The 24,689-nt window shown below is 39.2% G+C and overlaps 1 pseudogene; it reads right to left on the reverse strand.

The window, feature by feature from the left end:
- The window catches only part of LOC116088958, a 179,357-nt pseudogene extending 154,996 nt beyond the window's left edge, over positions 1-24,361 (reverse strand).
- Positions 24,362-24,689: the final 328 nt, after the last annotated feature.

The raw sequence follows: 24,689 nt of genomic DNA on the forward strand, positions 1-24,689 counted from the left end.
CACCAGCCCTAATTCTACATACTTACTCCTAATTCCTATTCTCTCTTACTTACTATACTACATACTTAATACTCCTCCAGCCCCCAGCCCTTGTGGGTTAAATACTTTCCCTGGTCCCAATCATCATCGGCTATGTGGCAAAGCATAATAGGCTACGAGAAATCACGCCAGCTTGCATCATAAACTAGAGGCACACAGCTTTTCCAACTAAGGCTTGTTTATCTCAGTGCTCTCTGCTCTGGCCGGAGACCAGGTGTTCAATATATATGTATAGGGTGGCAGCTGAGGTTCCCCACACACTATCATACCATCTGGTGGTTCTTTTGTTGCAACATTAAGACCTTTCTAGCATTTCAAATAAGTATTCATGGTCAGGAGTCCTTTGGCCTTTGATTGGATGAGAAAGTCTGTATCTCTTCTTCAGTTGTCATAGGCAACTTTGATATGTAACATAGTTTTGATTTTCATGCTCTTAGTTTTCTAACCCTTCAAATAGGATGTCCTCTTTCATATGACCTGGGAAGTTCTGCTTAAAAGTCCACTGACAGTTCAGTAAAAGTTCCTTTTTATGAAGGAATATTCCTCTCTTGCTGGACTAAACATTTCATATATTTTATTTTTAAAAAGAGTTCATTTGACATATGTCTTGATGAAATCTTTGCATTTAACCTGTTTGGCTGCTTTGCACTGCATATATTTGAAGTTCAAATCTCTTTTAACATCCTAAACTTTTTAGTCTATTATCTCTTTAACTGCATTCTTTATGAATGGATTTAGCCCATTATGATAGGGATATGTCAAGTAGCTAGTCACATGCTGTCAGGAAGGAGGGAGAGATGAATGCTATTTCTCTACTCATTTGTCTCCTTTTATCCAGTGGAGGATCCTAGTCAACTGGGATAGAGCTATTCAGAGTATGTCTTCCTTCTTCATTAAGCTTCTCTGAAAATACATTCACAGATAACTCTCAAAAGCTGTAGCTATGGATGATTCTGAATCCTGTCAGGTTAACAATCAAGATTGACACTCTCAGGTCCAATTCTTGTCAATATGATACCCATATGTCTTAATTTTGAAATATAATATTCTACCTTTGGTCTTCAAAATTTTATGAGCACTCATAGTACAAAAGCATTTCATTTATATGTAAGAGTTTCCCAATTTTTTCCAAGAAACATTCTTTTAAATTATTTTAAAATTATTTTTTATTTATCAGTTTATTTACTTTATATCTCAATTGTAGCTTCTCTTACCTCCTCTCCTCCAAGGCCCTCCCTCTTACCTCCCTCTCATCATGTCCCCTTTCCATGCTCCTCAGAGAAATGCAGATCTCCCATGGACATCAAAACTGTCTTAGGATATCAAGTTGTAGTAGGACTAGGCATGACACATCTGCTCCTATTGAGCCTAGACAAGGGAGCCTAGGTAAGGGGAAGGGGTCCAAAGGTAGGCAACAGAGTCAGAGACAGCCCATCCTTTAGGTAGGGATCCCACATGAAAGCCAAGCTGTAAGAAGCTTAGGTCCATCCAAGGTATACTCTTTGGTTGGTAGTCCAGTCTCTGTGATCCCCATGTGGGCTCAAGTTAGTTGATTCTGTAGTTTTTCTTTTGGTGTGCTTGATCCCTGTGGTTCCTTCCATCCTTTCTTGCCCTCTTCCACAAGATTCCCTGAGCTCTGTTTAGTGTTTGGCTGTGGGTCTCTGCCTCTGTTTTTATAAGCTATTATGTGATGCACCTCAGAGGACAGTTATTCTAGGTTTCTGTGAGCAAGTATATTATTTTTGCTAGTGTGGGCTCTTTCTCATAGCAAGGGTCTCAACTTTGGTCAGTCATTGGTTGGTTATTCCCTCAGTTACTGCTCCTTCTTTATTTCTGTACATATTCTAGGCAGTACAAATTGTGGGTTGATATGTTTCTGGGTGAGTTTGTTTCCCTAACTTTCCATTGAAAGTCTTGTCTGGTTACAGGAGGAGACTGTTTCAGGTTCCACATCCTCTATTGCTAGACGTCTTAGCTAGGATCACCCCCATAGGTTCCTGGGAGTTTTTCTTGACCTAGGTTTCTAGTTCATCCTAGAGATGCACTCCCAATCCCAGTTCTCCCTACACTTGATCCCTCCTGTTCCCTTCCCCACCTGCTGACCCATTCAGTTCTCTCTCTTCATCTACCTCCCTATGTCTATTTTATGTCCCCTTCTCAGTGAGATTCAAGCATCCTCCCATGGGCTCTCCTTGGCTTCTCTGAGTCTATTATTGTAGTATGGTTATCCTGTACTTTATGACTAATATACACTTATAAGTGAACTACCATGATTGTCTTTCTGAGGCTGGGTTACCTCAGTTCAGGATGATCTTTTCTAGTTCTATCCATTTCTCTGAAAGTTTTATAATGTCTCTGTTTTTAATAGCTAAGTAATATTCCATTGTGTAAACGTCCCACATTTTTGCCCATTCTTCAAATGAGGGACATCAGGTAAATCTGATAAAAGAAAAGGTGGGCAATAGTCTTAAGTGCATAGTTACAGGAGACAGTTTCCTAGAAAGAACACAAACAGCTCTGCCCATAAGATCAATAGTTAATAAATGGGACTCATAAAACTTCTGTAAGGTGAATAACAATCTCAATAAGACAAATTGGGAAAAGATTTTAACCAATCCTTTATCCAGCAAAAGGCTGATATCCAAAATATATTAAAACTCAAGAAATTAGACACCAACAAAGCAAATAACCAAATTAAAAAAAAATGAAATACAGAGCTAAACAAAAAATTCTTGACAAAGTAATCTCTAATAGCCAAGAAGTACATAAAGCAGGATTCAACATCCTGAGTCATCAGGAGAATGGAAGTCAAAGGAACTCAGTGAATCCACCTTATACCAATCAGAGTGGCTAGAATCAAAAGCTCAATCCACAAGCTCATGCTGGTAAGAATGTAGAATAAGGTGAATACCCCTCCACTGCTGGTGGGAGTGCAAACTTGTACAACCACTTTGACAATTAATTTGTCAGTTTTAAGAAAGTAGGGACTAGTTCTACCTCAAGACCCCACTATACCACTCCTGGGCATATACTAAAAAGATGCTCTCCCGTACCATAAGGACACTTGTTCAACTATAGTCAGAATTTCTCAAATTCAGTTCTAACTTTGTTCAAAAACTCAAAAGTTTCAACTGGGAACCTTTAAAAATTTTTTTTAATCTAGACAACATATTTCTATTACACCTGGTACAGAATCAATTTTGCAATTTGTAAGGGAGGATGGAGATTACAGTAGCTTTGCTTAGCAGATGTCCCGTGGTCCTGGCATCTAGAATATGTCAGTGCAACTTAGGATTCACCTGAACACCTCCACATAGTGGCTTCTCAGGTATCCTTGCAGCAAATGTGACCTAACTGTACCCTGTTACATCTTGGTATCTGTTTGGAATCTTGACTCCAGCCCCTATACTTAATAATTCATACATTTTACATGCCTGTAAAGTCAGCATATCAGCAATGCTGGCAAGTTCTACTTCCAGTTTGAGATGTAACCGTCCCCTTTCAAATACAGCCATACTAACTTTCATAAGCCTAAGCCACTGAACCAGAACATATGCTTCACTAAGTATTATTTTCAAACAGAGAATCCTAGACCAGGATCTCTACTTTCAAATGACAGTAATTTCATAAATTGGAGCCTTCAGTGGCTGAGGTTTTACTCTTAGTATGCCTTTCTTGCTCTAGCAGCAGAATACCAAACTCAATCCTGCTAGTCCCTTTAGTAGTTACAGCTGCTTTTCCTGTATTCTTATCTTGAAGAGTACACTCTTCAAGTACTTTGCACTCTTAATCTTTCCTCGTAACAATACACATTTTTCACATTTTCTATTTTTCCTCATGTAGGATCTACTAATAATAATCAGCAATGACCATGAATCAGACTCTATGCCATGCTGTCTTAAAATGTATTTTCCTGTGTAATTTCATCCATTATTTTTTAATTCAACCTTACTCACTCTTTCAGGACATGAGCAGACTGCAATTACATTCTGTTTTGTCAAAATATGGTATAAAAAAAACCTTGTCCTAGTTTTCTTTCTGCCACTGTAATGAATCACTGATCAAAAGAAATTTAAGGAAGGACAAGCTTTATTTTAGCTTACAGTTTATAGCCCATAATGAAAGAAAGTCAGGGTAGAAGTTCATGGCATGTACCTGGAAGCTGGAACTGAAGGAGAGATTATGGGGGAATTTTAGTCCCTGGACTTCTTTCTTTCTTTCTTTCTTTCTTTCTTTCTTTCTTTCTTTCTTTCTTTCTTTCTTTCCTTCTTTTTTTTTTAATTGGACATTTTGTTTATTTACATTTCTTATCCCCTTTCCTGGTTTCCATTCTTCCTGGAAACACCCTATCATATACTCCCTCCCCGTGCTTCTATGAGGGTGTTCCTCCACCCACCCACCCATTCCCACCTCCCCACCCTCAATTCCCCTACACTGGGGCATCTATCAAGCCTTCATAGAACCAAGGAGCTCTCCTCCCATTGATGCTGACAAGGCCATCCTCTGCTACATATGCAGCTGGGGCCATGTGTACTTCTTTGTTGATGGCTTAGTCCCTGGGAGTTCTGGGGGGTCTGGTTGATTGATATTGTTGTTCTTCCCACGGGGTTACAAATTCCTTTATCTCCTTCAGTCCCTTCTCTAACTCCTCTATTTGGGACCCCACGCTCAGTCCAATGGTTGGCTGCTAACATCTGCCTCTGTCAGAGCCTCTCAGGAGACAGCCTTATCAGGCTCCTTTCAGTATGCACTTCTTGGCATCCAGAATAGTTTCTGGGTTTGGTAACTGTATATGGGATGAATCCCCAGGTGGGACAGTCTCTGGGTGGCCATTCCTTTAGTCTCTGCTTTACACTCTATCTCCATATTTGCTCCTGTGAGTATTTTGTTCTCCTTCTAAGAAGGACTGAAGCACCTACACATTGGTCTTCCTTCTTATTGAGCTTTATGTGGTCTGTGAATTGTATCCTGATTATTGGTATTCCCTCTCTGATAAGTGTATATTAAACCAAAAGCTCCTGGACTTCTATCTATGGCTTGCTTTACTTACACACACACACACACACACACACACACACACACACATATGTATTTATACATATATATATATGTGTGTAACTATGTACGTGTATGTATATGTATATAAACCTGGTACAACTTGTCCAGGATTGGCACAATTCACAATGGCCTGGGCCTTCTTGTGTCAATTACTAATCAAGAAAATGACCCCTAGACATACCTTCAGGACAATCTGATGGAGGCAATTCTTCATTCGAAATGCTCTCTTCTCATATGACTCTAGTTTGTATCAAAGTTGATGGAAATTGACGCACACAATTGACTACTTGTCTGTCAACTTGACATACAAATACATCACTATCAAACAATAACCTTTCTTTCCTTGTTTATCCCCAAGGTCTTATGTTAGTATCACAATATAAAACATATAATAACTTTAAAAATTCAAAGTCTCTTTAAAATATCCAAAGTCTTTTAACTGTGTGTTTCTGTAAAATAAAAGCTAAATTAAATATCTTTTTGCTCCAAAAGAGAAAACTAAGACATAAAGAATAATCATATCTAAGTAAAGTCGAAGACCATCTTCAAATCTTATAGCTCATTGTTTGACATCTGGGACTCATTTCCTGATCTTTAGGTCTATGCACCTCCACTTTTATGTCTCTGCCATATGCCCAACACGTCTTGTCTCATTGGCTCAAGCTGGCTTCATTCCACATTTGCTGCTGACTTGGTGGTTATTCCGTAATCCTGACATCACTGATAAGATTCGATCTCCATTGTAATTGAAGCTGCTCTTTCACCAATTGACCCCCTAGTGTCTCCTCAGGGGTTCTGACTCTGCCACATGATGTTGAGCCTCAGTTCTTCTTCATGACCCCTTGTTCTCAGAGCAACTGGTGCTGCACCTTCCATCAATGACCTCTAGCCTCTTCTAGTGCCAAGTCTCAACTTCTGTCCATGGAACTTTTAATCCTATAACCTTCATGCTTTCAAAACCGGTGGAAGACTTATTGCAAGATTAGTTGCCACTTTAAAATGCAGTCTTGCCCCTTTCTCAACTACATCTGTGCACTGATTCTTAACAAGTATTTCCCAGAGAATTTCATCTTCATCATGCTAGTCTCTTATCAATCACAACTGATTTTCCAATCTCAACCCACCAGCATCAACTGTCTCAGTAAAATGAAGCTCTCACCCCTACAGATTCATAATTTCAAATATCACATGGCCATTCTTGATGAAGTCATAGTCATGACTTCCCTCTGAAACAAATCAGGAACACATTGTCTGCATTTCTCTCAAAAATCTCTGTGCTTCAACCTCCCATGGCATCTCACTTAGCTCTGAGCATTAAGCCCAGAAGCCTTTTCTAGCTCAAAACTCTAAGATTCTTTCACAAGTTTCTTGAATAAGCAACATGTTCACATACAATATTTACACCAATAGCACCAAGTTCTTTCCTTGTTTGCTTTCTGTTTCTGTGATAAACATTGACTAAAAGCAATACTGGAGAGACAGTTCAAAGTTCCTATCAATATCCAATAGTTTATAGGTTATATTGCATCATCACTGAAAGCCATGGCAGGGTCCCAAAGCAGGAACCTGGAAGCAGGAACTGAAGTAGAGACTACAGAAAACTGCTGCTTCTTGGTTTGATCTTCACAGCTTATTAAACTTGCCTTCATATTCAACCCAGGATCCCCGACTAGGAATGGTACTACTCGGGTCTTCAAGGCCCTTCAGTATCAGTCAATAAATAAGAAAATGTCCCAGAAATACTCCTAGAATTATCTGATGAAGGCATTTCCTCAACTGAAGTTCCTTCTTGGACAGCTATTCTAGATCGTGTGAGTGTTTATTCCTGCTGAAACTTCATGAGGACAGTCTTCACTATTTGTATTGCTATTAGCACTGTAGTCACCATTATGCCTACCTATAATTTCAATCTCTGAGTATAGCACTTCAGGTCTTCTCTAGTCCATTGCTACAAACTGTTTTCCCTCAAAACTAGTTCCAAAGTCCTACAAACCCCATTGTCAGGTTTATCATAACAAGAACCCTAATCTTTGGTACTATTTAAAAATATTATTTTCTTAATTGCTATGACTACAAGACCGAAAGGAAATTGAATGAAAAAGATTTTTATCCAGCTTGTGTTTTATGACGGGCCATTATGATGGGAAGGCATGGTGGTGGGACATGGGGAGGCTAGCCAGGAGCATTGAATTGGTAGTCAGGAAACTCCTTTGGACTTGTTACTTGTATTTGATCTTAGACTGCGACTCACAGGACAATGCCACTCAAATTCAAGGTGAGTCTCCCTTCTTCAGCTAATCTTCTCTGGGAATACTCTCACAAATATTCATGGGAGGTTTCCTAGATGATTCTATAGACTGCCAAATTGAACATCAAGATCAACCACCAAAAATACATTTTCCTTTATTGAGTTTTGAGTACTGGATTGGGAAGTCCCCACCTCTCTTCTTTGCCACCAACTTTCTTGAGCTACTTATGTATGCTGGTCTTCTATGTATCTTAGTAGGGTCAAGGGAGAGAAATGCCTTAGTCACTCCTCCCAAGAGATAAAGAACTTAAGTCTTCTATTTTTCCCTCTTTACCCTGTGAGTGAATCACAAACAGAGGGGCAGATGTAGGTGTGTCTTGTGATGCCTGGCTTTGCTCCTCTGGCAGGATGGTACAGGTACAATAAACAGGTTTTATTTATATTTAATATATCTACTCTTTTTTTCTCTAATGGTATTTTGAAACTCTTGTAACCTTGCACAGATATGCTCAAATATAGCTGGTTTTTAATTCAGTAAGCCATGGAGATTGTGGCTAGTGGAGGATTTATATTATGCAATCTTGCTGGGGTCACACCCTCTGAGACAATGATGTATGTCTAACAGCTGCTACATAACTTCCAAAACCTCATCATGGAAGGAAGATGTTTTGTTCATTGGCCTGAAGTTTTACTACATGAATCGCTTTGCTGATTGGCCATGATTCTTATGATTCGCCGGTGATGAGAGGTCCTAGTCTGTGTTCTCAGACCCTGATAGTAGTCAGGTTTAATCAGGAGAGCAGAAGAGGGAATCTCCCTCCAAGGGGGTTTGGCTTCTCTTATATATTTTATAAACAGCTTGACAGCTCACAAAAATCACAAACAAACAAAATATATTTTGAAATATTTTGGATTATATTTATCAAATTGGAGAAAATTGGTATTTTTCCAGGATTGAGTCACCAAATTTCTAAATATGAGTCTTTTACTAGCTTTACTAATGTTTTATAGTTTTATCTCATACTTTTGAATTGAATCACTAATTTGTGCACTAGTAATTTTAGTATATATATATGTATTTATATATATACTAAAATTACTAGATATATATACATATATACTATATATGCATATATGCATATATATGTAATATATATATTAAATCTTGCACTCAGTCTTCATGGCTCGTATGTAGGAAAATACACGATATCTCAAATACTAAGAGTATACCTGGTAATGCAGTTACACTCACTTGTTTCAACAATTCTAGACCAATTTTTTTTTTAATAATTACGATTAAGGGGCTTTTCAAAATAACCGTTCCCGTGTTCCATCTGCTTCCAGAGCAATGGAGCTTGATCATGTATTCAGAAAAATTTCCCAAATGACTTTGATGTAAACATTTAGTTGTGAGCCACTCTTCTGTCCCAATGCAATGATGTGAGATGTAAATCAATTTTCTATACAATGTAAGCCCTAAATATATTTGGCTTTCAACTATCTGAGTAACCGAGGCGAAAACATTCATTGTTTCAGACACATTTGTCAGCATTTCCTTTCACCCTTGATTAGATAAAGGTAGACTATAAAAGCAACTAGGAGAAATTTAAATACAAAATTTGTTTGTACAAAGAAAAAGGAATTTAAAGGTGAGACTCCCTGAATCCCTTTAAAGGTCTATGGCAAAGCTAGCTCAGACACAAAGGTGGTTGAAGGTGCTCTGTCTTGGCTGATATCTCTACAAACCACAAAGTACAATGAGTAGATCATTTTAAGTGGATGAGACTAGGAATCCAGATGTTTAGTAGCAAGACACTAGCTGGTAATGCACTGGAGCCCGTCAGCCAGGCTCTTCCTCGGGGAAATGATAGTGAAGCCAGGCCCTTTGCTTTCTAAACATCCTCTAGAAACCAATCTTGTTGTCACCAGTGTCACAACTTTGTTTCAGCTGGCAATTTACCAACATCTGCTTGGCAAGGACTTTTCCCCTTGACTCTCAGATGGATAGTTTTCCATTTTAAAGCACTGAACCTAACACACAGCAGAACAAGAATATTGGAATCACATCAGCTATATTCCAACCTATTCGCAGGAAAACCCCCAATCTTCAAATTTAAAGTATTATTTTGCCTTCAAACTCTTGGCAGCATAAATTATCAGTGTGTGTATCACTGCTCAGAGTAATCCAAAGAAGTGAAAGCGTACTGCTATGTCACCACACAGGGGCTCTTCACAGTTCTTTCAAGTTTAACAAAGCGAATGGTCAAAGGCAGCTGTCTTTTTTTTTTTTTAAGTATAGAATGTAAAAAAAAATTCATGGTACTATATTTTAATTTATAGGTCATTAGCATTTTACAAATGAAATGCTTAGCAGACAAAAAGCTTGTTATGTGTACAAACTCATCAATACATAGATTATTTTGGCTGCAATAAGTTCACACGCTCCTTTTCTGTTCTTTGACCACTTTTATGGATATCAAACTTATCCAATCATTTGTTGAGAGCAAAAGAATATTTATTGAGAAGGGACAGAGTGCTTCCTTGGAGGCTAGTTGGACGGATAGATCACGTCAGCATTGCACAAGCCAGAAGAGAGATAATTAAGTCATTTAAATGTGAGGTTTCTTGGCCTCCCTTTCCTGTTTTTTTTTCTCCTTGTCTCTTGGAAGCAGAAACCATGGATCCTGTCCCATGTCCTTTCCCTGGCTCATCTTAACATGCCTCATCCTCCCTGAGGTCAGTACACAGAATTTCCTTTTATTGAGGGAAAAAGAGTATTAAGAACAATTGCTTGCCAAGATTCATAAAGTAAGTGATAGATTTCTGTACAGCCCTGTAAGTGTTTGTGTGTGTCTTGACTCATGTTATCTCAACCTGATCTATTTATGTATCCTTTCTCCTTGAGGCTGTAAATCCTGGCAGAATAGGGATATGTCATCTTCATCTCAGCTCTTCTAAGACCTGATGTAATGGATGATAAGAAACATTTCTTGAACAAAACTCAGCTGAAGACCATCTAGAGAACAACGTATTTATTTTAGAGATAATGAGACAGACCAGATGGTGAAGTTATTAGCACAGGTTTCCATGATAGGAAGTGCCAATGACCCCCTTCTCTGCTGCAAAAGCTCAAAAGCCAGCTCTTATTTATTTACTTATTTGTCTATCCATTTATTTATTTACCGTTGACCGTTTGTTCACTCTGTTGTGTGACTCACCCAGAGGAGCACAGTTAGTGCACAAGGCCACTTGGAGACACGGTAAGATGTTTTGGGCAGTGGGACCACCATTTGGCTACTGGTCTTTCGCTCCCAACATTCTGTTCTCATAATCCCAGATGGCAGCTTAGCATAATTTCCCCTGCACTGTGCCCAGCTAAATGATTCTGTCCAAGCTTGCTATGAAAAATATGGAATGATGTAATCTGGGAGGGAAACATAATTTGGAACCTGTACATAGATATTCTATGTTCCTTTAATTAGTGAAATTCAATTCTATCTTGCCTTTCAAAGGCTAAAAGTAAACCAATTGTGTTTTTATGCATTCAGATATAAGAAACTTTAAAAAAAACCTAAACTTTTAGACGTTAAAAGTTAAGCCTGTTAAAAGTTCTTTAAATTTTTAAGATTTTAAAATTTATTTACTTACATACATACAGGTGTCATGGCATGTACATAGAAGCCAGGACATAACTTGATGGAGTGGATTTTCTTCATTCAGGCATTCCATATACTGCGGACAGGTCATCACATTTTGTGACAAGCATCTTTACTCAGTGAGACATCTTTCCAGACAGGTATTCAACACAATTTCAACCTAACAAAATATGATGTCCTTACAGACGTAATGCATAAATTTGTCATATGAGCCACATACCAATGTTCATTAAATGATGGACCTCATGCATGGTGGTCATCCGTATCACTTAGGTATAGTAAGGCTGTTCTATGTTTGTATAAGTATACTGTATGTGGTTCTAACATTTTACTTAATATGCATTTCTCTTATTATATTCTTATAATTAAGCCATGTGTGACTCTATATTTATATGTAAGTATGCACACATCTACATTCATGTTCAATGTCTAAAAAAGTCAGTTATTTAATATATCTCATACATAAGTTAGAATAGCAATATTTCATTACTCTTATTCGTAGGCAGTGCTATCATTTAAGAAATTGTTTTGAGATATTTCATTACAAAATTATTTGAAATGGTTTTCCTACATAACTAAAGGTTTGACTTACTTTCTATAAAAATAGGGTGTAATATTTGAAATAAGAGACATTGAGTGTTTTCCAAAAAATTTGTATCAGCTATTTAGTTCCCATCTGAGCTATAATATAGCATTGTTCCTGTTTTGACTTCTGTTTTGACTTAAACAGAATCATTCCCTATGTAATCTCCAACAAATGTTGAATTTCAAGATAAAATTACATACATTTGAAGAAATGCAGTATACAAATAAATACAGCATGCTGCTGTTTAGGGACTGCTGGTGCAATCTGCTGCCAATTCTTAAAGCATTAAACCCTACAACTCCTCTACTAAATAATAATGCAGGCTTGGGGTGCACTGGAGAACAGGGGGTGACGCAGCTATTGAAATCAACAGAATCCAGCATCCAGTTACCAATTTGGGCTGGAAACTTGCCAAGGTAGATTTTGTTTTATTTATTTATTTTTTTACTACTGTTAAAGCTGACAGAATTAAGATATAAACATACACTCAGTCAAACCCTAAAAATAAAGACACAAACACATACATACCAGTTAGAGAGTATATTCAGCAGAGTTCCTTAAAGGAACACACACACACACGTACACACATGCATGCATAAATGCACACACATCAAAAGAAGTTTATTTTAGATTGGCTTATAGCATGATAAGGGGCCCAATAGTGCAACCATGACAGTCTGCATACAGGAGGGACTGAGAATGGGGAAACTTCTCAGTCCGTGCAGGTGGCTGTCTCAACAATATCTAGCGCTGATGGTCTGTAGCTCCCTGGAGAATTGTTGATAGTAAGTTAGTGTTGTATTGCCAAAACATCTGGAGTCTGATGTCCATGGAGGGTGGTGGCAGCAGCAACATATAACCTCACTCAGGAGGAAGAATCAAAGGCAAACAGGCACTTAGAAGCAGATCTTCCCTCTCTGTTAATCCTTTCTGGAAGTGGGTCTCACAGATGTTCCCAGAGGTGCTTGTCCTAGATAGTTTTAAATGCTGTCAAACTGTGGAACAAAACCACCCATCAATAAAGGTCAGGTAATTTTGAATTTAGTTTCTCTGCATGCATTCTGTCCTGTGTCTTCAGACCACATCCTGTAACTTGCTACTGATATGCAGTGGAACTCTGGTCAATGCAAGGGCTTAGCTCTATTGTTTGCAAGTTGGTAATGATCAACTTCAAAATTGCACAATTATAAAAAGTAAACAAGGCCAGGTGGTGGTGGTGCACGCCTTTAATCCCAGCCCTTAGGAGGCAGAGGCAGGCGGATTTCTGAGTTCGAGGCCAGTCTGGTCTACAGAGTGAGCTCCAGGACAGCCAGGGCTACACAGAAAAACCCTGTCTCAAAAAAAAAAAAAAAAAAAAAAAAAAAAAAAAAAAAAAAAAAAAGTAAACGATTTAGGAAAAGTCAAGAGCTGTCCACAAAGTAACACCAAACTTAAATAGTGTTACTCTGAGGGGTGAGTGGTACAGTGCTGTTCTAGAGTGTGTGAGACCCTGGGTTTGATTCCCACATACAAAACTCAGACTTTTTCTATTGTTCTCTCATACGTTAGAGCACAATGCCAGTCTTCCCTTCCTCCTCTCCTCCCAGTCCCCCTCCACCTTCTGCAGACCCTCTCCTCCTCCATTTCCTTTCAGAAAAGAGCAGGCTCCCCAGGGATATCAACCAGACATGGCATAACAAGACTCAATGAAACAATGCACAAACTCTCATATCAAGGCTGAACAAAGCAATACAGCAGGAGGAAAAGGGTCCCAAAAGCAGGCAGAAGAGTTAAGGACACCCCAACACACACATTCCCACTGTCAAAAGTCCTACAAGAACACTAAGCTACATAACCGTAATGTATGTGGAGGATGTAGGTCAGTCCCATGCAGGCTCCCTGGTTGGCTGTTCAGTCACTGTGAACCCCTGTGAAACTTGATTAGTTGATTGTTTTGGGGGATGTTCTTGTGGGAAAGATTATAGAATCTTTCCTTCCCCTCTTCTGCAGGATTCCTTTAATGCTGCTTAATGCTTGGCTGTGGATCTCTGCATCTGCTCCTCTCAGTCTCTGGATGAAGCCTCTCTGATGACAGTTATGCTAGGCACCAGTCTATAAGTACAGCAGAATAGCATTAAGAATAATTTCATTGACTTTTTTTTCTGGTTGTCTATCCTAAGTCTCTGGGCTGTCTAGATTCTGGTTTCCTGGCCTCCAGGCAATGTCAGGGTTGAGCTCCTCTTGTGGCATGGGTCTCAAGTTGGACCAATAATTTCTGTGCCACCTTTACCTCAGCACAATTTGCAGGCAGGACAAATTGTAGGTTATAGTTTTTGTGGCTGAATTGGTATTTCAATCCCTACATTGGAAGTCTTGCCTGGTTATGTCATAGTCTCATTGTCTATTAACCAGTAGGGTTAGTAGATTTTTAATTAGTGTATCATCTCAATGCTTTTTTGGTATTTAATAGGATTATTCAAGACCAGGAATTCTTGGCATTCCCACAAGGTTTTATTTCTATTATCTCCAATACATTCAGATTTCAAAGAACAGTTTTGGTTCTAATTATCAGATTTTGACTTTTATGAAAACCCCATACCACATGTCCCGATTTCATACCCAGCTACATGTGGAATCTGAAATGTGGTTTTATCAAAATAAGCTCACACTTTGGTGTGTGGAATTTCACTGCTAAAGTAGAGATCATAATTTCAAAAACAAACACAATTTGCACTTGGTTTTCTTGAAAAAATGAGATGCTTGGCTGTGATCTGATGAAAAATGTTTTTACTCAAGTGCTGGCTTTTCTCTGAAATGCATCTGTGGCTAGAACCAGTTGGCCCTGAGCAGTATCTTCTGCCATACAGGCACCATGGCACCTCTTTAATTGGTATTTTTTTTTTAAAGAGAAGAACTTGGAAATTTTTCCTTAAAAGTATTTTATTCTTCTTTAGAAATTCAAACTTCATTTTAGTCATTTTAGTATTTTCTATTTACTTGAATCAAGAGCAGTATTTTTAGGGACCAATGATAGAGGCAAATATGATTTTTACTTTGCTAATTAATTAAAATGAAAGAGTTGATTAATTGTCATGAAAGGCAGAAATATCCCATCATTATGCAGATGATACATCATAAGACAGAGAAATATTTGAATTCTAGCTGTTTATTTGAATGCTAGCCATTGAATAAGTTACACAACTCTGGTGTACCAAGATTCTCCATCCAGTGAAAAGCATAAAATTACAGAGCAATTTTGAAGATGAAATGACAGATAAGATATTTAGGATCTTTTGTTAAATACTTGAAACAAGGTGGATGGCCGTGGGTGCAGCTGGTACTTCTGGTGAAGTTTCAAGTCCACTGAAAAGAACCCAAATGCCTCAGCAACAGCTCAGTTTGTAAAGTGTTTACTTTACAAAACTGAGTACCTGACCTGAGCTTAGTTTCCCCCAAACCCACATTTTTTTTTAAAAAAAATGCTGAGCATGGTAGTATGGACTTCTATTTCCAGTGTGAGGGATGTGGATGCTGGAAGATCCATGAGGCCTGCTGGCCAGAAAGCTTAGAATAATCCATAAGTTCCAAGCTACTGAAATGAACTGTCTTTAAAAGACAAGGCGATGAGCATCCAAAGAGCCTTGCCTCAAGTTGTCGTTTGACCGCTAAAGGCACATGTGTATACACAGACACCCAAACACATGGGCATGAGTATATGCATGCACATGGGCGTGCAAAACAAATTATATCAGACTACTTGGATTGTTTAGACCTTCAAGTTTCTATGGTGTGGCATTGAGAAAGTGATTTTTAACTGTTTTATCTTTCATGAACCTTATAAACAATACTTGATTGTGTTAAGCATTAACCTAATTCTAAGAATTAACTTTTATGCTTAAACAGGTACATCATTCAATAAGAATAAATGAAAAGTTCCTAGTAGAAGGATTCACATTACAGGTGTTCCCTGTAGTTTTTCAAGGAGTAAAAGGTATCCTTGGAGCCTTCTGAGGACAGGATAAAAAGAAGATATATAACATGTGATCCTGTTGGCAGTGAGATTGAGTTGAGAGCAACTTCTATCACTTATTATTGCAAATCTTTCAGCAGGTTAATTAGCTCCTGAGATTGATAGTAGTGCATATCTCAGAGAGTTATTTTGAGAATCAAATGATATAACTCAAAGTCTTAACAATGTCCTTGGCACATGATGAACATTCTAGTAATGCTTTGGTTTAGCTCTCATTATGACTAGTCCTTTCCTTTGCAGGATTCCTGCTTAGAGACCTGCATTTACTTTCTTGGAAGGAAAATGAGTAGAATACAATATATAATTTTGATTTTAGACTTTTTCTTTCTGAGTATGACCTTGTCCCAAAGCCCTTATGTCTATGGTCTATATAGAAAGCCACCTTCTCTTTTGAGAAGTCATTGGGTCTACCCGACTGAATCACTGTCACATTTAATCAGCCTTCAGTGTTGTTCACTCTCCATCTTGGACATACCGGGGCAATCTAGACAAGTAGTTTTGGGCTTTTGTACTTCATCATGAGCATTCTTTTTTTATGAGCCTGTTGTTAAATCTGTATCTCTATGAGATTTATCAAAGTGAATAACACCATCAGTCCTCTAAGAGTCTCTTACCCATGAATGATTTATAACAAAGGGAGCTACTTCATTAAACAGCTCTTGTGTTCCAGAGGCTCTTGTGAGCTCAGAGAGCTAAGAGTTGTCATTATTATAGTAGAAGAAAGAAATGTTTATTCATGAGAAATAAAGAGGACACAGGATGTTTATCAATTTGTCGGACAGCTATATTTTCCCATAGATTCCCTTTCTTTTCACTTTCTAACCAAGCCATTTTCACCTGTTCAATGAGTGTTTTCTTCATTCCTCTGTGTCCTGCTCTACAGATGAACAAGACCAGCAGTGTCTCTGCCTGAAAAGAGCTACTGATGACACTCAAAGTGGTCTGCTTAAGAGGCTCCACCAAACTGTTACAATAGTCTCAGGGTGAGGATAGAGCCAGCCTTTAGAAAGGCAGAGAGAGCCTTTGGAAGGTCTTGAAAGGAGATCAGAAGGCTTGGCATTCATGATTGAAGCATATCATGTCAGGGATGAGTGTGTCAGAGAAGCATTCTGTATATGTCCAAACATTGTCTGTTTAAAATAAAACTGGATTTCAAAAGGCAGTTATTCATTTGATCAGGTCTGGTCCATTATTATAATATATTTGGGATTTTGCAAAAGGGTTTTTTTTTTTGATAAGTACATGTCTCATTTCAAGTCCATGCCACAATTTAAAACCTACTTAATGTGGTTTCCATGTTAATCTTTCAAGGCTGGGAAGAGTAGGCCTCACGTGTCTGTTGTAAAATTTTCTTTACTTGAACTACGTACCATTTGAAAAAATTATTTGTACAGGGATAGGACCTAGACCTCTCTATACATATGTAGCAGAAGTTCAGCTTTCTCTTCATTTGGGTCACAAGCAACTGGAGTGGGGGTTGTCCCAAAACTGCTTGGATGTGGAATATGTTCTTCTAGTGAGGCTGCCTTGTCTGGCCTCAGTTGGGAAAGGAAGCACCTACCCTCCCAGAGACTTGCAATGCCAGGGTGAGGGATACCCAAGGGGCCCCACCCACTCAGAGGAGAAGGATGCGGAATGGGGAGAAAAATTGTAGGAGGGGATGACTGGGAGAGGGCAGTGAGTTTGATGTAAAGTGAATAAATAAATTAATTTTTAAAAACTGCTTCATAATCAGTTTTGGAGAAGGTACCATGAGGTGCTGAGAAAAAAGTATATTCTTTTGCTTTATGATAAAGTGTTCTATAGATATCTGTTAGATCTATTTAATTCATAACTTCTATTAGTTTCATTGTGTCTCTGTTTAGTTTCTGTTTCCATGATCTGTCCATTGCTGAAAGTGGGGTAGTCTCCCACTATTATTGTGTGTGGTGCGATGTATGCTTTGAGCTTTAGTAAAGTTTCTTTTATGAATGTTGGTGCCCTTGTATTTGGAGCATAGATGTTTAGAATTGAGAGTTCATCTTGGTAGACTTTTCCTTTGCCCCAGTATGAAATGTCCTTCCTTATCCATTTTTATACCTTTTGGATGACTGTCTCCTGAGAGGCCATGCCAGAGCCTTACAAATACAGAGGCAGATATTCACAGCCAACCATTGAACTGAGAGTGGGGTCCCCAATAGAGGAGATAGAGAAATGAGTAAAGGAGTTGAAGGGGTTTGCAACCCCATGGGAAGAACAACAATATTCACCAACCAGACCCCCTAAGCCATCAACAAAGGAGTACACATGGCTCCAGCGGTATATGTAGCAGAGGATGGCCTTGTCATGCATCAATGGGAGGAGAGGTCCTTGGTTCTATGAAGGCTCAATAGATGGCCCAGTGTACAGGAATCGAGGGCAGTGAGGTGACAGTGGGTGGGTGGGTGGGTGGAGGAATACCCTCATAGAAGCAGGGGGAGGGAAGATGTGATAAGGTGTTTTCAGGATTGAGGGAAACCAGGAAAGGGGATAACATTTGAAATGTAAATAAAGAAAATATCCAATAAAAAAACTGCTTCATAAATAAAAAACATTCTTCTGCATTTTGAGTCAAAGTCTAACTATGTAACTGAAGTTGTTTTTCACTCACTGTGTAGTTCTAGATGGTCTTGACCTGATCATGCTCTGGTCTCAGGTTCTGCAGTGCTAGGATTACAGTGTGTGTTTCACATGGTAATTCTTTGTCTCTATTCACTTGCTACAGTCTACTAAGAGAAAGCTCCACATATCAAAAAGCAATTAGGAACTAAAGATTAACAATACATATTTCCTTTTTACTTGTCTCCTTCCACATTGTTTTCCAAGTATGTGGTTAATTTACCATTTGGCCTGATGTCATCACTTTGTTATAACAAAGATGGGATGTCAGAGGAAATTAATAGGATAGAAGTATAGGTGCAGGACTTTAGGAACATATCAGCATCATTTTGGTATGTGCACTTCCTGAAACATGTTAAAATGATATCTGTGTGAACTTATGAGTTGTGATGTTTTTAATCTGTAATCATTATGTGGATCTGGCTTCAGTTTATTGCATGTTTAGAAGGATGAATGGGTCTATGAACAGTCAGCTAATGTTTTATTAGAACATTGATTTTTTTTGATTCATTAATACATAATGAAATATGCATTGTAAGAAACTACTGGAACATATTTTTTTTCTTTTTTGGCTATAAGTCAAGAATGTTTTCATGATTGAAGAGAATTCTTTTTCCAGGAGAATAAAATTTAATAGTACTCAGATGTTCATTCTGGAAAGCACAAGGATAATTGTAACAGTGTTGGAATGCAATTCAAAGACTTGCCTGTAGTTAGCTTCTACAGAATCACAGTTGTTATCTCATTCTACTTGAACCTCATGGAATTTTAACTTTAGTATGGCTTTTGTTGTTCTAAGGGTGATTGTGAAATCTTTACTGACTTAACTACATTATCAAGTCAAATAGCTGTGAGTTTCTAATATGCCACAGCCCTATCTACCAGGTTATGGAAGGTGATGTTTGAAAGATGGTCTTTTAAAATATGAGGGCAAAGATTTGTTCTGATGAATAGTGCATGCAACAGATCCTGGAAGTGGCACTGCTGGAATATTCCTGTGTGGTTCTATGCAAGTTTCCTAATAGGCAGATTCATTTAGCTGTCTGATTCATGGTTCAGATTCTAGCCTTGAAGCACTAATTGACTCTACTCTGTTGTGTTGTTTTGCATGCACCAAGCCAAACAACGTGTAAAGGATGGATGGGCCATAAGAGTGAGAGGATTATAACTTATTTGCACTTCATTTGTTATTAAACTGGTAGGTAAGGATTAAACCACATCCCCCCACAAATCATACATATAGATGTATGAAATATATGTAGATGTATGTTTCAAGCTTCTCTCAGAGGACAAGCTAGAATTCAGGGAATAATTCATTTGGCATAAGCAGATTACTTCATTATGGAACTTGAGATCAAAGATGTCTGACTTTCCTCTCTGTGGACTGTAGACACAGTCAGGTTGGCACATGAGCTCTAAGTTTACTACTTCATAAGACAATTCTTTCTACACTGAAATTATATTGGTGCAGAGTTTATTTCAGGCCCATGGTAAGCCTTGCTGTGGCTATAAAAAGGATAGCTCATATATTTTATTATTGCAGTTTAGTTGTCAAAACCATTTCTAGGCTAGTGTATAAGAAAGACATGCTGAATTAACCCCAGTTCCATAATGAAACAAACCTAGGGAAACCTTAACTCTACTCACATTCTAACTTTTGCTGGCTGGGTTTTGTTTTTTGTTTTTATTTTGTTTTTGTTTTTTGTTTTTGTTTTTTTTTTTGTCACTATGATGGATAATCCTCACAGTCAATTTGATGAGGCCTAGATTCTAGGGAAGTATACCTCTGAAAGGTTTCTGAGGATGTTTCCAGAAACATTTAACTGAAGACGGGCACTCATCCTGAATGTGGGTGGTTTGTCCCTTAAGCAGGGATCCTGGACTGATGAAAGGGAAGAGGGTGAGCACCAGCACTCATCTTTCCCAGCTTTCTAACTGTGGATGCAATGGGACCAGCTGCCTCCTGCCCCTGTCACCCAGCAAGCCTTCCCTACTGCAGCAAATGGTGACTCCCAAATACATCTTTCCTTCCTTCTTTTCCTTTCATTAGCTGTTCATCCACAGTGATGAGACATTTAACAAATGCTGCTTATCTACATTCTAAGTTTTCATTTTGGATCTCATTCTTCCCAAGCTTACCTAAGGCATTATTTTAAACAACAGCTCCTGCCTGTTAGGTCAATGGAGCCTTGAAAATTAGTACCACCTCACCTACCCACTGTTGATGGACTCAAAGTATGAGCAACCTGAGATTGGAACTCTGGCCAATTGTCACCAACATGACAATGAAACTTTTGAAGCCAGCACAATAGACAAAACTTGAATAATAGGTACTGAAAAATAGGAACCTGGTGACATTGTTCAATGTGTGAATGTGTGTGTCTGTGTGTGTGTCTGTGTGTGTGTGTGTATGTCTGTGTGTAGGGTCTCAGGTAACCCAATTTAGTTTCAAAATTGTTATGCATCCAAAGATGGGCTTGCACATCTGTTCATACTTTTGTCACCTCCTGAGCACAGGGTTACATAAGTATATTTTCAATAAGTTATTTACATGCTGGTAGGGATGGAACATAGCCTTATGCATACTAGGTGAACACTCTACCAAATGGCCAGCATCCTCAGCTTTTAACTAAATCTTTATCCAGTTGACTCTATGCTAGTGCTTGGCATTAAATTGGCTGTTAAATTCTGTTGGCTTTAAGAAGTGAGGAATGCTTTTGTTGATTGAATCTTAGAGTGTATACTGGTAGAGCATGTCCATTTGAACAAGAATTGGTGAATTTAGCTCACATAGAATAGTTCACATGCATTATCTGCTACATTGCCTATGACTTTGTCCCTCAACTTATGGCATACATATACACCTCCTGAAACACATCTTTCTATATGAATTTTTCCAGTATATATATATGTCTACTAGTCTTTGAGATTGATACATCTTTTTGATCCGCTTACAAGCTTTCAGCATTTTGGGCAGCACCATCTCATCTTAGTCCTTCTATGACAGTGGTCAAGACATCAAAGACCCCCCCCACAGCAGCAGCAGCAGAAATGCTGGTGTGTGGAACTCCAACAATCATATTCTGTGAGAGCCAGGGATGATGAGTCATTTCAACAGTCCTCCACTGCATCTGTCTCACATACTGCATGCGATTTGTGAGAAGTATCCCTCTAGTTTTCCTATAAAACTAACATCAGTGTTTACCTATAAACAGACACAGAAGTCACTGCTGACTGTACTCTGCTTTGTATACAATCCTATTATATAAAGAGCTCAAGCAGCATGTCTGTCTGCCGAGATGTGTGTGTTCTCCTCTCCAGCTGCCAACCACCTAAATTATTCAGCAAGCCCTGATCATGCCAAGTTTTTAGTCAACAATGGAGATCCTGCCAAAGAGCTAATAATGTTAAAAAAAAAAAGGCAATGTTTGTGACAATTAACGGAGCCTGCAGCCTGCAACACACATTGGACTCATTTGTAAAGGAAAATTTAAATGATATGCTTCATTATAAATGGTCCCATGCAGCACATTGCTAATCAACCAAAGCAGCTTCTTCATCTCCTGTACCCACCCCTCCCAGCTTCCTTTCTGATAAACCCAAATAACAGCACTGTGTCAAGACACTTGGCCACTGCTAGCTACAGTTGTAAATGCAGTGTGGTTATCTATCAGTATTATAATAAGCTTAGATTGAACTGAATAATTAGCTGGAATACAGATGAACAGAGTACCAACCTCTTATCTTGTCTATTAATAATCACAAGTATAACTTCACAGTCAAATCAAGAGGTATGTTACAGTTCCCCTGAGAGCCTGTTTGGGTAAAACCCCCTGTGACTGTACAATCTAGGCAGTGCAGATGGGACAGCAGGCCAATAATGACAAGCTGACAGCTGCCAAACACAGTGATCCTTCCCCAACTCGGGGATGATAGGGAGGGAAGGAGGGAGGGAGGAAGAAAGGGAGGGAGGGGAAAGAATGCCAAATGCCTATTATTTTTCAAAGATGTTGTGAGATGAAGACGGACAGGAGAGGAGAAAAGAGGCCAGAAGACTCGTGGGTTCATCAAGGCCACAGCCACACCCTTCTGGAGGATGTTGAGCTCAGGGTTACTGTAAGCACACCTTGTCCCTTCTCTTCAAGGCTAATGGCTGCTCCCTCTCTGGAGACAATTCTTTAAACTAGAACAATATTTTACACATAGAAGTGATTCATCTCTAAGTATGTCTTTTTTAAAAAATAAAGGACAAAATATAGCTTGGGAGAAAAAAATACAATTTTAAAACTTCCAAACTTTTGCAAACAAGCTCTCATGTAGACTATAGTGCTGCCTCCTTGGTTGCTTCAATTTGTATGTCAGTTTGTTGAAAGTTTCTGGCCCTCATTCCAGAAACATTATACACATATGTAAATGTAATTCACATTTTTATATTTACATATGGTCTCTTGACTTTTCCTGGGGATGATGTGAGCAAATGTCTGTTCACTCCATATAGGGCAGCAACAGATCAAGGTACCAATTCTGCCAGATTCTGAGCTGGTGAGTCAATGGCTTGATTAAGCTTACTTCTAGAGCCTCTTTTTGTTTTTTTGTTTTGTTTTTTTTGAATTAGATATTTTCTTTATTTACATGTCATATGATTTTTCTTTTCCCAGTTTCCTCTCCCAGGAACAAACAAACAAACAAACAAAACCAACAAGAACAAACCCCTGTTGGCTCCCCCGTCCCAATGCTTGCCACCCCACCCTCTCCCACTTATTGGCCCTGGCATTCCCCTACACTGGGGCACAGAACCTTCACAGGGCCGAGGTCCTCTCCTCCCATTCGCCGAGAATAGTCTATTTTGTGAGCACTTGCCAGTACTGTTACATTCTCTGTATTAAAATAGGTATGCATTGGATCTAGATTATTATGGTAGCCATTTAGAAATGGGGTCTTTGGTCCTAAATTGTCATCTTCATCCCTACTGAGCTTGCGGGCTTCCCAAACAGGAGGCAAAGAAGGTAAATTTTCATAGTTTAATAGTGCAGGTCTTCTCTGCACTGAGTTGTTGATATTCTGGGTATCTGAGGTGCTGGTTGATGGCAGATGGCCTCTCCTGACCCCTGAGGCACTAGGGATAGATAGCCCATTTATATTTTCATACACCAGTTTGTTAACAGGGGGAACATCTCTGCGTTCATCACTGTCATAGCCAGTGTCCCCCTCTGTGCTACTAGCCCCACTCCCACTGACTGGGTCTTTTCTCCTTTTCCATTAGCAGCTTCTGAACAGGGGTCGGTCTGAGAACAAACTGGACTTCTTCAGGCTTGAGATCCACGCAAGGGTCCCTGTCTTCAGTGCTACTCGGCTCTTCTTTTGGTGTGTTGCCGTCAAGGTTAGAAACCCTTGCCTCTGGGGGAACGTGCACACTTGCACGATTTTTTCGCTCTTCTTGCACACCTGTAGTGTTAACATAAGTATGTACTTGTTCCTCAGCCAGGAGCAAAGGGTGTGTAGACTCTTCACCGACTGAAGGTAACCGAGCACTTCCCACGGAGGGATGCCTGCTCGAGAAGTGGGATGAAGCGTCTCCAAAGGAGGGCTATTGGGGATACCCATTAGGGAAGTTCTGAGCACCAAGCCCTGGAGTTGTGGGTGTCCGGGGTGTCCACGGGACTTCCAACTCTGCTGACTATTGCTTTCTACAACTGGTTCTTCCACCACATTTATACTGTTATTCTGCATAATCTCTTGCAACATGTTAAATAATTCTTCTGCACGGGCACACTTAAAAGCAAAAATTCCTTGTCCAGTTTGACACATTTGACCACTTTCAAAACTAAACAGATTAGAGCCATAGCCATATTGTAGTAGGCAGAGGTAGTGCCATTTTACTGGGTCACGTTTCCGGGTGTACAAAATCAGCTCTGTGTCTGTGAGCTCCATTACACCAGAGCTTAGCTCATTCCCACTGTCGTCCACATTAATGACCTTAAACTTGTTCCGTTGGTTATCTGGAACAGTGTCTTTATGTGGACAGCTACAACAGCTACCCATGGCTTCTTCAGAAGACCATGTGAACACTAGATCTGGCCATTAATACTGTTAGGCTCTGATGCTGCATCAGGAGATAAATCCTATTTCAAAATGTGGATGACTGATTTTGCAATCCTCTACTATACACATGCTGCCAGAACAATCAGTCCTACCATGTATACTCCTTGGTTGGTGGTTGAGTCCTTAGGAGCTCTGAGGGTACTAGTTAGTACATATTGTTGTTTGTCCTAGGGGGCTGCAAACCCTTCAGCTCCATTGGTCCTTTCTCTAATTCCTTCATTGGGGACCCTGTACTCAGTTCAATGGATGGCTGTGAGCCTCCACATCTGCATTAGTCAGGTACTGTCAGAGCCTCTCAGGAAATAGCTATATCAGGCTGGCTTGTCCTTCCTTCAGTCTCTACTCCATAGTTAG

This window comes from Mastomys coucha, unplaced genomic scaffold, assembly GCF_008632895.1.
Source record: "Mastomys coucha isolate ucsf_1 unplaced genomic scaffold, UCSF_Mcou_1 pScaffold14, whole genome shotgun sequence".
NCBI classification, from domain to species: domain Eukaryota; kingdom Metazoa; phylum Chordata; class Mammalia; order Rodentia; family Muridae; genus Mastomys; species Mastomys coucha.